At 39.3% G+C, this 13,453-nt stretch overlaps 2 long non-coding RNA genes across 2 annotated transcripts; both read right to left on the bottom strand.

Moving 5' to 3' along the window:
* Positions 1-3,176: 3,176 nt before the first annotated feature.
* Positions 3,177-7,197, bottom strand: LOC124466748. Its single transcript, XR_006955985.1, has 3 exons — positions 7,050-7,197; positions 6,888-6,927; positions 3,177-3,636 (listed from the first exon to the last, which is right to left on the bottom strand). It is a non-coding gene; the product is annotated as an uncharacterized LOC124466748 (long non-coding RNA).
* Positions 7,198-7,570: 373 nt separating this feature from the next.
* Positions 7,571-8,982, bottom strand: LOC124466744. Its single transcript, XR_006955984.1, has 4 exons — positions 8,820-8,982; positions 8,443-8,649; positions 7,981-8,150; positions 7,571-7,742 (listed from the first exon to the last, which is right to left on the bottom strand). It is a non-coding gene; the product is annotated as an uncharacterized LOC124466744 (long non-coding RNA).
* Positions 8,983-13,453: the final 4,471 nt, after the last annotated feature.

Below are 13,453 nucleotides of genomic sequence, written 5' to 3'. Positions count from 1 at the left end.
TCACAGCTGTAATCGCCTGAGACCTAACTTGATATACTGTAATGTATACTGTGTGTTCTCTCCCTTTGATCTTTACCTGTAATGGCCCATGCGAGTCAATTGCAACGAAGGCTGCCTCCAGAGCATGACTGCAGCAGAGCACAGAGCATTATTTGTAAATGAGTGGTAGAACATAACACTTAACTTGTAACATGGGTGAGTTGGTGACCAAGCTAACGTTTTCGGGTTTTTGTTTTAGATTCACTGTTAGGTAAGGGAGCGCGCTGGCTCCGCCTTCCCATTGCGGGGAGGGCCAGCGGCTCCCAGGTTTTGGTTTTATTTTCACTAACTCAGTCTTGTTTTTCTGTTCAATAAACTTTCGTATTATTTTTTACATACATTGACTTGCGTGGTTGGACTCAATTTATGTTGGCTGGCAGATTGGGCAATTGGGAAATGATGGGGATAAATTATTCATTTATTATTCATCATATATTTATTCATCATATATTTCAATTATCTAGATTGTTTTTGAAAAATTCTGATTTAACTCTGTATAACTCGAGACAACTATCATCTCAATATTTAATATTGATTAGTGACCATTAGTGAAAATATGAGTCTGGATGAGGTTGAAGTTCTGTGTGTAATATAAGGTGCGTTCGACTTCATGCAGCGCCGGCGTCGCCTGCAGACCGGCTGACATGACGCAGCCAATGGTATTCTCAGATTCAAGGCAGCCGGCTGTCGACGCCGCCGGCGCTACATGATGTCGAATGTACCTATAGACGCATTTTCTGTTGATAGAAATGAGTGGGAATATTTGGCATATAAACCACGCAAATAGGGATCCTCCCAACGGAACCCTGAATTAGCTGAAAGCTACTGATAGCTAACTGTAGTTCTTTAAAACCAACGAGATTCCAAACAATCGTAAAACGAAGTAATCGGATGGTTTCTAATTATGCGAAATTACACATTATGACAAACCAAAAAGGCTAAATATAGCTACCAACAAATCTTGCCATACACCATGATTTAAGTAGCCCTAGCCTACACAAAAGGTGTGCTGGACTTCATGCAGGGCCGGCGGCGCGGACCAGCCAATGGCATTCACTCCTTCAAGTCAGCGAGGCCGGCTGTCGGTGCCGCCGGCGCTGCATGAATTCGAATACACCTAAAGTCAAGGCTAATCCCTCGATGCGTCATCTCATTTAAAATACTACTCCATTGCCAACTAGGGCATTTAATGCTAATATTGATTACCTCTTCAACACCTCCATTATATTATAATCTATTCATACATACTTTGTATGTGATATATCAATTGTTAAGATGTTCTGTTTTCAAACCCTAAACATGTAAACTTTGAAACATGTAGGCCTAGTTGAACTACAAATATGGCGTCGTTCAACATCTCGATTCAGTGTTTAATGGAATACGTTTGTAGTTCTTTTAGTAATTTGTGTTTTACACCAATATCATCTCCAATTTTATATTAGATTGATCAGAAATGTAAAATGTACATGCATTATAGATCAATACGCATTATATATAATCAGCACTACAAAAATAAACTTTGGAATGTCTTTTTCTCATACTTTTATTTTATATTAAATCCGAGTTTTGAATGTTTTTGTCACACTGCATGGAATGTCTCAATGGAGCAACATGGAAATTTTCAGCCCGGTAGCAGCATACATCGGAGTACAAGACACATTTTAAATTTTGAAAATGAACATTTCAAGGGGGCGCTGTTGAGCCTCTATCTGGCTTAGAGGTAAAGCCATGTGAAAAAAAGTATTTACTAGTCCAAAATATTCGACAGGGCAAGCCACGAACATGTACCACCAAGGACATCAAACCCCTAACCCTAGCGCTGTCTGTTCAGACCATGTCTTATGCAGAACAACTAATCATCTTTTAAGTTTGGGGATAAACAAATGCACAAGTGGTTCTGTACCCTGGTTCTGTTTGTGCTAAACCAGGACTATGTGCCACCAAAACATAATTTGACTTTGACCACTGATGTCGTCTATTTAGATTATGAATGGTCTTGGAATCTATACTTGTAAAGATACCTCACTGCAATGGCAGATTTGGATTTTAATAAGACTGTCGTACAACAACGTCAAACCCATTTTTGGAAAGGTCTTAGCTTGCAGGTTCATTTATGTAAATTTGACACATTCCTGTAAACCCTTATCTGATATATTGACCTTTGAACCCTTGCCAGGGGTCACCTTAAAGCCCTATAATTAGTAGTAGTATGGTAATTTGGGTTCCTTTCATGGCACATAGTCCTGGCTTGGTACAGTGAATGACTGGGGTTAGATAAACTGTGTCTTTTAGTTTCATAACCCTAGCCCCTACAGGGGATCAACAGCGCCACCTAGAAAAGGTAATTTTTCCTAAAATTCAATTCAATTTTCTTTCCTATCTGAAGCTAGGATCATCCTGGGATTTTGTATTTAGACCAATACTGACACTCTTCACATCATACTGGAACCATGTTCGAAGATAATGATGTCAAATAATGTTAAGTAAAGTTTACATATAAAGATATTTAAATGTTGACTTTTCGAGTACTGATACATTTTGTCTTTCATAAAAGACCAATGAATGTATATTTGTCATATTAAGTGATTTAAATGTAACTGAGGACAAAGATCTTCTCAAAAAATTTGTTTTTAAATTGAAAGTAAAAAAGAACTACATTTCCCACAACCCCGCCAATATGTTTTACCGCTAATATGCGCCATATTTGTAGTCCACGTAAGTTCGCTATGGTTATCATTTTAGTTAAGTGTAGCCCACATTATTTAATGACCTATTCAATTACTTTAAAAACTTGTATAAGTCTTACCACGTGTCAACATGCAAAAAAATAGAATATATAATGTATAATTCATATAGCCTATCTTCATGCCATCACCTTTATTAAGGCATGGATTATTCTGAATGTGACGTCATCGCGCCACACTCCCAGTACAGATTATTCACATTCAGCCACAAGGAATCCATCATTTAACATTGTATGTAATGTGGTGTTAATAAGATAACAAATTTACATCCGCTTGTGATGGCCTAACTTTTAATCTAAGTTTTCTCTTCATAGGTAGTCTACTCTTACCTCCACCAAGCAAAGGATCAGACGGTTGCTTGTAGGCTAACATAAGTGAGTCCAACCATGAAAGTCAATGTTTATAAAAGTAATACCAAAGTTTATTGAACAGAAAAACAAGACTGAGTTAGTGAAAATAAACCAAAACCTGGGAGCCGCTGGCCCTCCCCGCAATGGGAAGGCGGAGCCAGCGCGCTCCCTTACCTAACAGTGAATCTAAAACAAAAACCCGAAAACGTTAGCTTGGTCACCAACTCATCCGTGTTATAAGTTAAGTTTTATGGAGGCAACCATAAATCGATGCCTAGAACCCAGGAAGTGACTAAATTACTAAATGTAAATGTAAGTGGATAACAAACAAAACTTGAACTGAGAAAAAGATTGTGGCCGTAACAGTATCACAATAAGCTCATAACATGTTACAGTGTATATCAATAACAAATATAGAATTGGGAACACTTTAAACAATAACCAGGCAGCTAGGCACAGAGATATTAACAGCAGACTTCCAGGTATCCTCCCATTCTTTTACACTGTGAAAAGAAATACACATCAGAATCAGAATATGGTTTATTCACTATGTATGTGAACAAACACAGAATTTATGGTGGCAGGGAGGGGCAAACAATAAACATACGGATCTTAAAGTAAGTAAAAGTGCAAAAGTTTAACTATTTCTTAGAACTAAAATCTAAGAATAAAACAATTTAAATATAAAACATGTATAAAAATAAGAGTAAGACTAAGTAAATACAATTTTGATAACATAGTGGTTACTTTATCAAAAGTTAGTGAAATACAGTGATCAATGTTATGTTTTTACAATTTCACCATGAGATTATGTGACTTAAGTTAAAGGTCCCCATGGCATGCTGTTTTTGGATGCTTTTATATAGGCCTTAGTGGTCCCCTAATACTGTATCTGAAGTCTCCTCCCGAAATTCAGCCTTCGTGCAGAATTACAGCCACTACGAGCAGTCCCACAATGAGCTTTCCTCAGGATGTGCCATTCCTGTATCTGTAGTTTTAAATGCTATGAGGAGGAGAGAGGCGGGGCTTACTGTCATGCTTCGGTCGTTTGTAAGCCATGATGTCTCTCGAGGAAAAAACAATATCATGCCTGCACAGTCGTAGCTAATTTTATCATTGGCGGGCCATATTGTTTGGACGGGCAAAGCAGAGTAAGGGGAGGTAACCTTTCCCCCTTATAACGCATAAGAGGAAAATTCCAGATGGGCCCATCTGAACTTTAATTTTCTCAAAGGCGGAGCAGGACATCCAGGGCTTGGTTTACACATATCGCAATTTCTAGCCACTGGGGGACCATAGGTAGCCTGGCTCTGCCCTCCTACGTACTTCCGCTCAATTTGGATTTTGCTTCTGTACTAGGTCTGGGAGCTCGGCTCTGAAGTCGGTTTCCAGAAACAAATTTGTTGTAGGTCCAATCAGCGAACAGAGGGAGTGGCTGAGAACGATGACGTTAATGTCGTGCACTTGTTTGAGTGGTTCAGTAATGGCGGCGGAGAAAGATGCGAGCGAAACTATTCGGCGGTTGTGGCAACGCTGCCGAATATAGGTTAAAGCCGAAGCAAGAACATTCCTTGCTGAGTTTTGTTGGTGGCCATGATGTTGTGGCCCTCCTCCCCACGGGGTTCGGGAAAAGTTTGATTTTCCAGCTACGGCAGCTTGCTCCATTACAGTAGTGGTGAAGGAGTTGGCTAAGGCGAACGCTTGCGATTGGTTATGGCAAATCAGAGTGGTTCTGGGCGGATCCAATTGTTTTACACTTCAACAGAGGACCCGCCTTCAAGGAAGTTAACGTTTGTCAATGGAGAGATCCCAGACCCTCTGTACAAATGAAATGTACGAGGGTCTGGTTAGGACCAGGCTAGACCATAGGTAGGATAGGGGAACTCATATTAATGTTAAATAACCTCCTAAAGTGAAGTTTTCATATCATGGGACCTTTAACACTGTGTAAGTAAGGGTTTGGAGAAGCACATTTTGTCGTATTGGCTTAAATAAAATTAAAATCCTAATAGTAATCAAATCAAATGCTTGGACAGTAATATGAATCTGGTATCTGTGGCCGTTACAGGACTATAATTAACACAAAGAATAACGAATTATTATTGGATACTGCAGTTCTTTAGTAGAGTAGAAGTTAATTTCTCTGATTCAAGTTGGTGATAGTTTCTCCACAGAGGCAATGTATGTTTAATGATAAATGTTCAACTTTTAACAACAGGAACTATAGGCTTTTCACAAGTTGCTTGAGATGAAAAATGCTGTTGGCTACATTTCAGATGGAGGAAAGAACATGAGATATAGCCAAAAGATAAGAGTACAGTCTCTTAGAGTTCGATGGGCCTAAATGTTAACCTGACAAGTCAGATAGTTTGTTGCACAGAACCACCTGGGGAAGTCATCCTTGGAAACTGTTAGGAAAAGGGCAGGCGCTTTTACCCCTAAAATTGCAAGGGATTGTATCTGTCTATTAGGGCCGGGCGGTATGACGGTATATACCGTGCGACGGCAGAAACCGGGAGAGTTTTGGCTATACCGTTTCAACCGCGGTATACTTTTGACTACTTTTAAATGTTTTGGGTTGGGCAAAAAGGGCTCGCATCTAAAGTCTTTACAAATTTGTGATATTTTTGTATTTCACGTCAAATAAATGTCTGGTTGTTGTATTGTATATAAGCCATTGCATAAATCGTATTCCTTCAATATTTAAAATTGTAGTTTAACTTTTATTTGATTTGCTATTTTCGTTTGACCTTGATGCAGATTTGCGTTGGTCTGACGGAATTTTTGATGTGGAGTACACATTCATGCCGATGCTAATTAATTATATATTTGATGACCCATTCTGCAGGTAACCAATTTGATTTGTTGCTCAAGTTGTATGTCTCGTGCTGTAAAATTATTGTTGTAAAATTACACTGGTGGCGTTGCTAGCATTCTTGATTTAGGATGACTAGTGAAGGCTAACTACTGACTAATTGAGAGTGAGGACATGCCGGGAAATATCAAACTGAGGCTTTAACGTATCGACCGAGCTTTAACAAGGTTGATACGCCGACACCGAAGTTAGATATGGTTAGTAAAACTCTGAGCTGTGAGTACGTCACCATGCGGATGGCATGACTGTGCATCCGCCAATCGGAACGCTCGTACTGTCGTTGCCTTTAAATAATAGCCAGTAACGTCTTGTAGTACATGCAATACTGTTTTTTCCTCCACACTAGTGGCACTGGTAAAATTTCTTAACTGAATTTACAGAACAATTACTATACCATGATATATACCGTAACCGTGATATAAAATTACTCATACCGTGATAGAAGATTTTGGCCATATGGCCCACCCCTATCTATCACTCTCTATCTAAGGCCTGTAGCTGCCAGGAGTTCCTCTGTAGGATGATAATTCGTTTGGCCACAAGTGCATTACTTCAGACGGCCTAAGGTCAGATGGCTGAGCGGTTAGGGAATCAGGCTATTAACCAAAAGGTTGCCGGTTTGACTCCTGGCTGTGCAAAATTATGTTGTGTCCTTGGGCAAGACACCTCACCCTACTTGCCTCAGGGGGAATGTCCCTGTACTTGCTGTAAATTGCTCTGGATAAGAGTGTCTGCTAAATGACTAAATTTAATGTAAATGTAACTTGAAGCCTGGCAAGATGGATTCATGGACAAGCTAACTCAAAAAAGCTTTAATAATAATTAAACCCCCACTAAAAATAATTTAAATGAAACACAATTGCATGCATCTGAGCTTACCTGCTTTGAACGTCCCTCTTTTTAAACAGGAAATTGCAGCCTGAAAATATATGAACAGAGGAATAACAAATAAGATGATTTGCCTGATTTTTTTGGGGTCATTACAAGAAAAGATTATTCATAATGCATAAGCATATGACCCTTACATAAGACAACCTTTACCTTAAATTCTTTTTCTTTTTCCCGGGGAATGATTTTTGGGAAGACCTTGAGGAGAAGAGATGTGGGAAGAAGTAGAAAATGGGTAACATAGAGAGAGGGTTGGTGAAGGAGGTAAAGAGGGCAAGGGACTGGGGGAAGGAGGTGCGGAGAAAGAATGGGAGGGAAGAGCAGGAGAACAGAAAGAGTGGGAGGGAAGAGGAGGGGAAGAGAGAGAGGGAGTCATAGGATGTGAAGAGGGAGAGGGAGTAGGAAGAGTAGATGAAGAGAGAGAGGGAGTAGGAAGAGTAGATGAAGAGAGAGAGGGAGTAGGAAGAGTAGATGAAGATAGAGGGGGAGTAGGAAGAGTAGATGAAGAGAGAGAGGGAGTAGGAAGAGTAGATGAAGAGAGAGAGGGAGTAGGAAGAGTAGATGAAGAGAGAGAGGGAGTAGGAAGAGTAGATGAAGAGAGAGAGGGAGTAGGAAGAGTAGATGAAGAGAGAGAGGGAGTAGGAAGAGTAGATGTAGAGAGAGAGGGAGTAGAGAGAGAGGGAGTAGGAAGAGTAGATAAAGAGAGAGAGGAAGTCATAGGAGGTGGGTGGGGGACCGGGACAAGGTTAAGGGTGAAGGTTTGATCCTGAGTGGAGGCAGGGGATGTTGCTTCTGGTGTTTCTTCTCTTGTTTCTTCACCAGCTGTGGCAACGAGGCTATTGTGGTCTGAGAGATAAAGACAAATAAGTAAATGTAGAGGGAAGCAATATGTTCTCTGCTCCCAGCTTGAATCTAACTATAACAGCCCCACAAATGAGGTTAATTAAACAGAAACAGGGTCTAATCGGGGAATATTTACTCATCAACAATATTCTATTAGTATATTTTATGTTACATAACGTGTTTAGAAACTAAATGCAAAGTTATAAAAAAGCATGTCCCAATGCAAAATATGTGTTCTTACATTTAAGATAGTATTCATAAAGGGTGGTCATTTTTTTAATGATCTCCCTCACAGGCCCCTCTGGTATGAAGCCTATGCCTGCAATGACCTCTGCTGTAAACCCCCCCCCCTCTCTTCTCTTTCCCCATGAAGAGCAGGGGCTTTAAGTCCAGTTCATGCAGCTTATTGACCTAAAAAACAGACATTAACAAGTTATCAGGCTTTGTCCTCTGTATCAGCTCTCTTGCCATCTGATCAACTACTTTTGAAATGGTATCATACTTCTTCCTACTTTTCAAAGTATCTACTATACTTCTTTTCAAATTGACAAAGCTAGGGGTCCTTACAGGAAGACTATAAGATGTGATGCTGCTATTGATTAAATGATATGGCCTGATACCAATGAAACTGGCATTGATATCAAGTTCCACCAGTATGGATCTGAATGGAACCGTAACCTAAGACCTCCACATTCTCACTCACAGATATGCGGGCTGAATCTATCACTCTGCCTGCGTTGCGGTGCTTCTTCACATTCTCCCCCCAGTCACCAACATGCAAACTCTCCTCCTTGGACTTAATCCTCTTTTTTTGTGAGAGGCTTGCAAAACATGAAAGGCATGTTTTGCGGTTGACAGTATTCATGACCTGGCAGTGAGGGCAAGGCCTGCTTTTGGGTTTGGTCATTTTCTGCAAACATAAACACATTGACATGTTATAAGCATTACAAGTAGGAATATGAGTAACACACATTAAATAATTATTATTCTTACATTTCATTCCTATGGCTTATGGGTATTGTAGTAAAGCATGAACTTCGGCATGAACATGGAAAGAAGTAATGTATATATTTGTCTCACAAACACCGAGGCAGGTAGCAAGCAGAGCGCGTAGGCAGGCAGATGAGAGTTGGGGTGAGTGGGATGTTTCTTTGGGACACAAGAAAGTGCAATATTAGAACACTTTGAATACAAATAGTAGATAATAGACTCGGAAGTACAAGGAGGCCAGGAACGTAGGTACCAGGTTGTAAAAACAACGATCTGGCGGTGAGTGGAGGGCAAACCAGGGTATGTCACCGCAAGTTATTGGTAAACTGGACCGCAGGTGTGGATCTTGTGCAGGTAGGGTGGACTGGATCACTGGAGCCTGGAGATTCACACAAACACAGACAAACAGAAAGACAAACAGAAAGACAGGCAGAGCCTGTGGAGGGCGTAACACAGGTGGACAGAGGTAGGTGGACACAGGTATACACAGGTACGTCCTGACAAATTATTAAAATAGGCAGTAAGGCAAGGATATGGTGAGGTAATAATATGGTGAGGTAATAAGGATATCGATATCGTTTCCAGAAAATGCGTGACTTCAGCTGCAAGTAAGAAAAGATAAAAAATACAATACAATAAATGTCATACCTAGCAAGCTATGAGATGTAACGCCACGCCAGCAAAGATAAACATTGGTCTGAGTCCAATGAAAGTGCACCGGTTCATGACCTTGCATGACATAACGTTAGACTAGCTAACTAGCTAGCACAGTGTATTAGCCTATTTTTGCAGTTTACAAAGTCAATTAATTTATATTGGTGATGCAAAGCACCGGGCAATGTACGTCAAACATAATAACATTAAACCAACCTAAAAACAATTAAAAAAAAACTGTATAGTAGGATAGTATCTTAAATATACGTTTACCTCATCGATAATAGCTTACCTTTTCAGTACGAGAGAGCGGAGGTTTGGGTGACAAGAAGTAGTTCCAGCCAGATATTGAGCGTCAAACTTTTAGGCGACTTGTGTGTAATAATAAAATTACAATAATTTTGGATAATTTATAGGTTTTGCTGTCAGTGCATTTGACATGATTGCTTCCATGCGCTTAAAATTATGATTAAAATAAAATGATATTCCTCCCCCGATGGATTCTATTTTTCTTTTCTTTTTTATGCATATAGGCCTACCTTTTTAGATCGGTTTATTTGGTATCAGTCCATTTTATAAATAACTTTTATGTCCTTAAATAAGGTTTATGTCATTTATAACGTTTATGTCTTGGATATAACAAAAAAAATCCTGTTGAAAGCACATCGGCCGGATTTTTACGAAATCACCCGATTTATTATGGTGACGTTTCGTAAAAATCCGAAAGCCGCTCATCAAAATCTATGGGAGACCTAATGCGTCAAAAGACGACGCCATAGTTCACAATTTTCTACGGGAAAAGCCGAACATATTAACGTGGAAGGCAATGGGCGTCCCTAGGCGTCAAAAAACGACGAAAAAGGCGTCCCCCGGCGTCGGTATAGTGACGCCAAAGGGCTCTGCCCAAGCGTCAATATTTGACGCGTTGGGATGAGACTGGGTTGAGGTAGCCTACAATCCACGTCCATACGATATACTTGTTCAGTGCCTGACATTAGAAGTGGGAATCAACAGGGGGCAATATTTATTTAAATAAAACTCTTTGCTCAGACAAATTAGAAGCCTATGTATTTAACATCTACTGAGCTCCTTAGCTACACTTTGACACAACCTCCCAACCTTTCCCTTTTTATCAAAATGTTTTTTACCGTGACACTTTAGTTCAACACCATCAGACACCTAAACCACAAAATAATTCATATTTTTGTCTGATGGTGGTGACGGGGCAATGACAGACTTGACATTCATCATGAAGTGATCATGTTTTTGTGGTTCTCAAGTAATTCTTATTATATGATGTGTAAAAAGTGTGCCTCGTGTTTACTAATAATGTATAAATACTAAATGTGACATGGCAGTGTAAATCAGATGGTGGTGACATGTGATGATGTTGTACAATATTTGAAGGCATTTGAAAAATATTACAGCAGTTAATAATAATTATTATATTAATATACTCACTCATTTCGAGGTGGGAGAGTGGATTGATTTGCAGGCTGTCGTTGAATAATAATAATCTAGTGAGTTCATAAAACAATTGACTGGAAATGTAGGCTCCTTCAAAAAGTTAACGATCTGCAGTGAGCTTGTAAAAGGCATGTATGTAAAATTTCGTAGAATGGTATGCTGTTGTCATGGAATCAATTATAATGTCATAAGGACATTGCCATGTGCCTCATGAAACATCGCAAATTCAATTAAGTCCACGAGAGGCAGTACTTTTTCGTCAATAAAGTACGTGTTCAATTGTGTTGTTAGGCCTGACGCGCAGCCTCTCGTACCATATTGCTTCATGTTACAGACTAACATGTAGCAATGAAATTCTGCGAATTGCCAACATTACAAGTTGAGCAACCTTGTTTAATTTAGAAGACAATTCTGAAATAATGTTTTTTTTCCTTCTTTTTTTCAGTCGTTAGAAAAACTAGCATGTTAGCTGATGTTAACTGCAGATTAGCTCACGGTTGTTATGGCAATAAAAAAAAAACAGCAATTTCTTTTGTAGCTACTTGGAAAAAACATCCTTGTCATCTCTTTCTGCCTGAAACAGACGCCTAGGTCTGAACACGGCCAAAAGCACAACATATTTCAGACCCAGATTAAGAAATCAACAAATGCTGTTCCACTTGTATGGGTAAATAAAGTTTGGTATTACCTAGCTTAGTGCTAGATGTAGGTAAATAGTTTGCTTATCTCATAATGTTTGCAGAAGGATCTTTGTGACTTAACTAATGCTATTATAGTCAGAGAATGTCTCATAAGGGTGCTTTGGCCACTGAAGGTAAAACTTGGCAACTTTGACTTACTTTCCTCTTCCTCGAAAAAACCCTCCTTATGTCCATCTCGTCTGTGGAACAGTCATGTCTGAAATGCTAGCTGCAAGTGCGATGCGTTGATGGGAGTTGAATCTGCGTGCGTGATGCTGTTTGTCTAGAAAACGTGGAGTGGAATTACTATGGGTATTTTCCCTACTGATAAAGTGGAACGGATTTGATTGTGAAGCAATGTAAAGATCGCTGGACTAGTAGACCAGTCATGCACTAATATTTTGATCGCAAATGTGGGGGGGTCCAAACGACTTTAGAGTGGGGGGACGTGACCCCCTCAAGTTTAATCTCCTTATCAAGGAGAAATTTTTAATTTACCTCAGAATGTCATTGGATCAGTTTGATGCTTTGCTAGAAATACTGGAGCTACATATTAACCCAATCCGTGTACCCTTCGTTCTTTCATTTTTCCGTTTAAAAAACCAAATCGGAAAAACCGAAAAACAAACTTGTTTTTTGGTTTTTCTGTTTTAAAACCAGAACGGAAAAACAGGGAAAAAGAACAACAGAAATCACTGGTTCTGTAGCTGTTTTTAAGTTTCAAACCCATAAGGGGAAAGGGAAAATAGAAAATCAAGGCATATAAATTCACTTCAAGTTTGGTTTTTCCCCATAAATGCAATGCGTGGAACTTTTTGCCGTCAAAATCACCAAAGTCCTATCCTACTAACGACTACATGCTGCTGAAAACGACATGTAAGCAGCCTATAACTTCGGCAAATTGATATTTATTTTTGTTATTTAAATAATGTAATTACATATGCATGCACTGAAGGACCGACAAATCAGCGTTAAGCATATTCCTCTTCTATTTAAAAAGGGTGTCGTAATCTAAATCCCATCCCCTAACATGCCGAATACATGGGCCATATGAAACACATGGACCAAAAGGAAAAAATGTGCATATTTCCGGCCACCCACGTGGCCAGAATTGTGGCAAATGCAACCATGCCCATTAAAAATTAATTTGGTTATTTAAGATGAGGTGTACAGGTCAGTACTATACTATGCAAAGCAAAAGTAATAATATTTCTCTTAACAAAGGAGCACATAGGGATGATTGACAGCTATCACTCACCCCATTTCTGCTTTGTAGGACATTTTAGCCCTCCTTACCTGTCATCACATGCTTCAGCACTGCAGAGAATCTCACCTATTCCCCTTTCTCCTCCATGTCACTATATCTAAACACACATTACCCTTAATTTTTTTGTATTTTATTTAGCAGGGACAAAGCAGTGCACATTATTACAAACGTGACATGGCAAGGCCATGACACAACTTGCAGATGTGAATACATAAAAGGTTTGTAGCTAGATAGCTAATTTGCAACCTCAGTCCCTGATCAGGCTACCTATTCTAATAAAATATATAAGTCACCTAAAATATACAATTTTACAGTTAAACAATATATAGGCCTACAGTATACAATTATACAAATATATGCTACCTTAAAACATACTTCCTATAACATTAAAATCTTGTGCAGACAGAAGAAACAATATGATGAGCGTGACCTATATTTGCTGTGTGTGCATGTATGTGTGTTATCTATTGTGTGTTGTCATGATTACATTTTTGGTTTTCCTTCAGCCAGTGTTTCAGTTGTCTGTTAAATGTTTTAAACTCAGTTTGTGTTTTTATTATAGTTGGTAAATTCTTCCACATTTGAGTTCCAATAACTGAGAAACTCGACTGGCCAAAAGAAGTTTTGCGCACCTCTGCTATGCAGTTGCCGTTCAC

Source organism: Hypomesus transpacificus, chromosome 1, assembly GCF_021917145.1.
Source record: "Hypomesus transpacificus isolate Combined female chromosome 1, fHypTra1, whole genome shotgun sequence".
Taxonomy (NCBI): domain Eukaryota; kingdom Metazoa; phylum Chordata; class Actinopteri; order Osmeriformes; family Osmeridae; genus Hypomesus; species Hypomesus transpacificus.
Note: the sequence above shows the minus strand (reverse complement) of the source record. Positions and strands in the feature narration are given on the sequence as shown.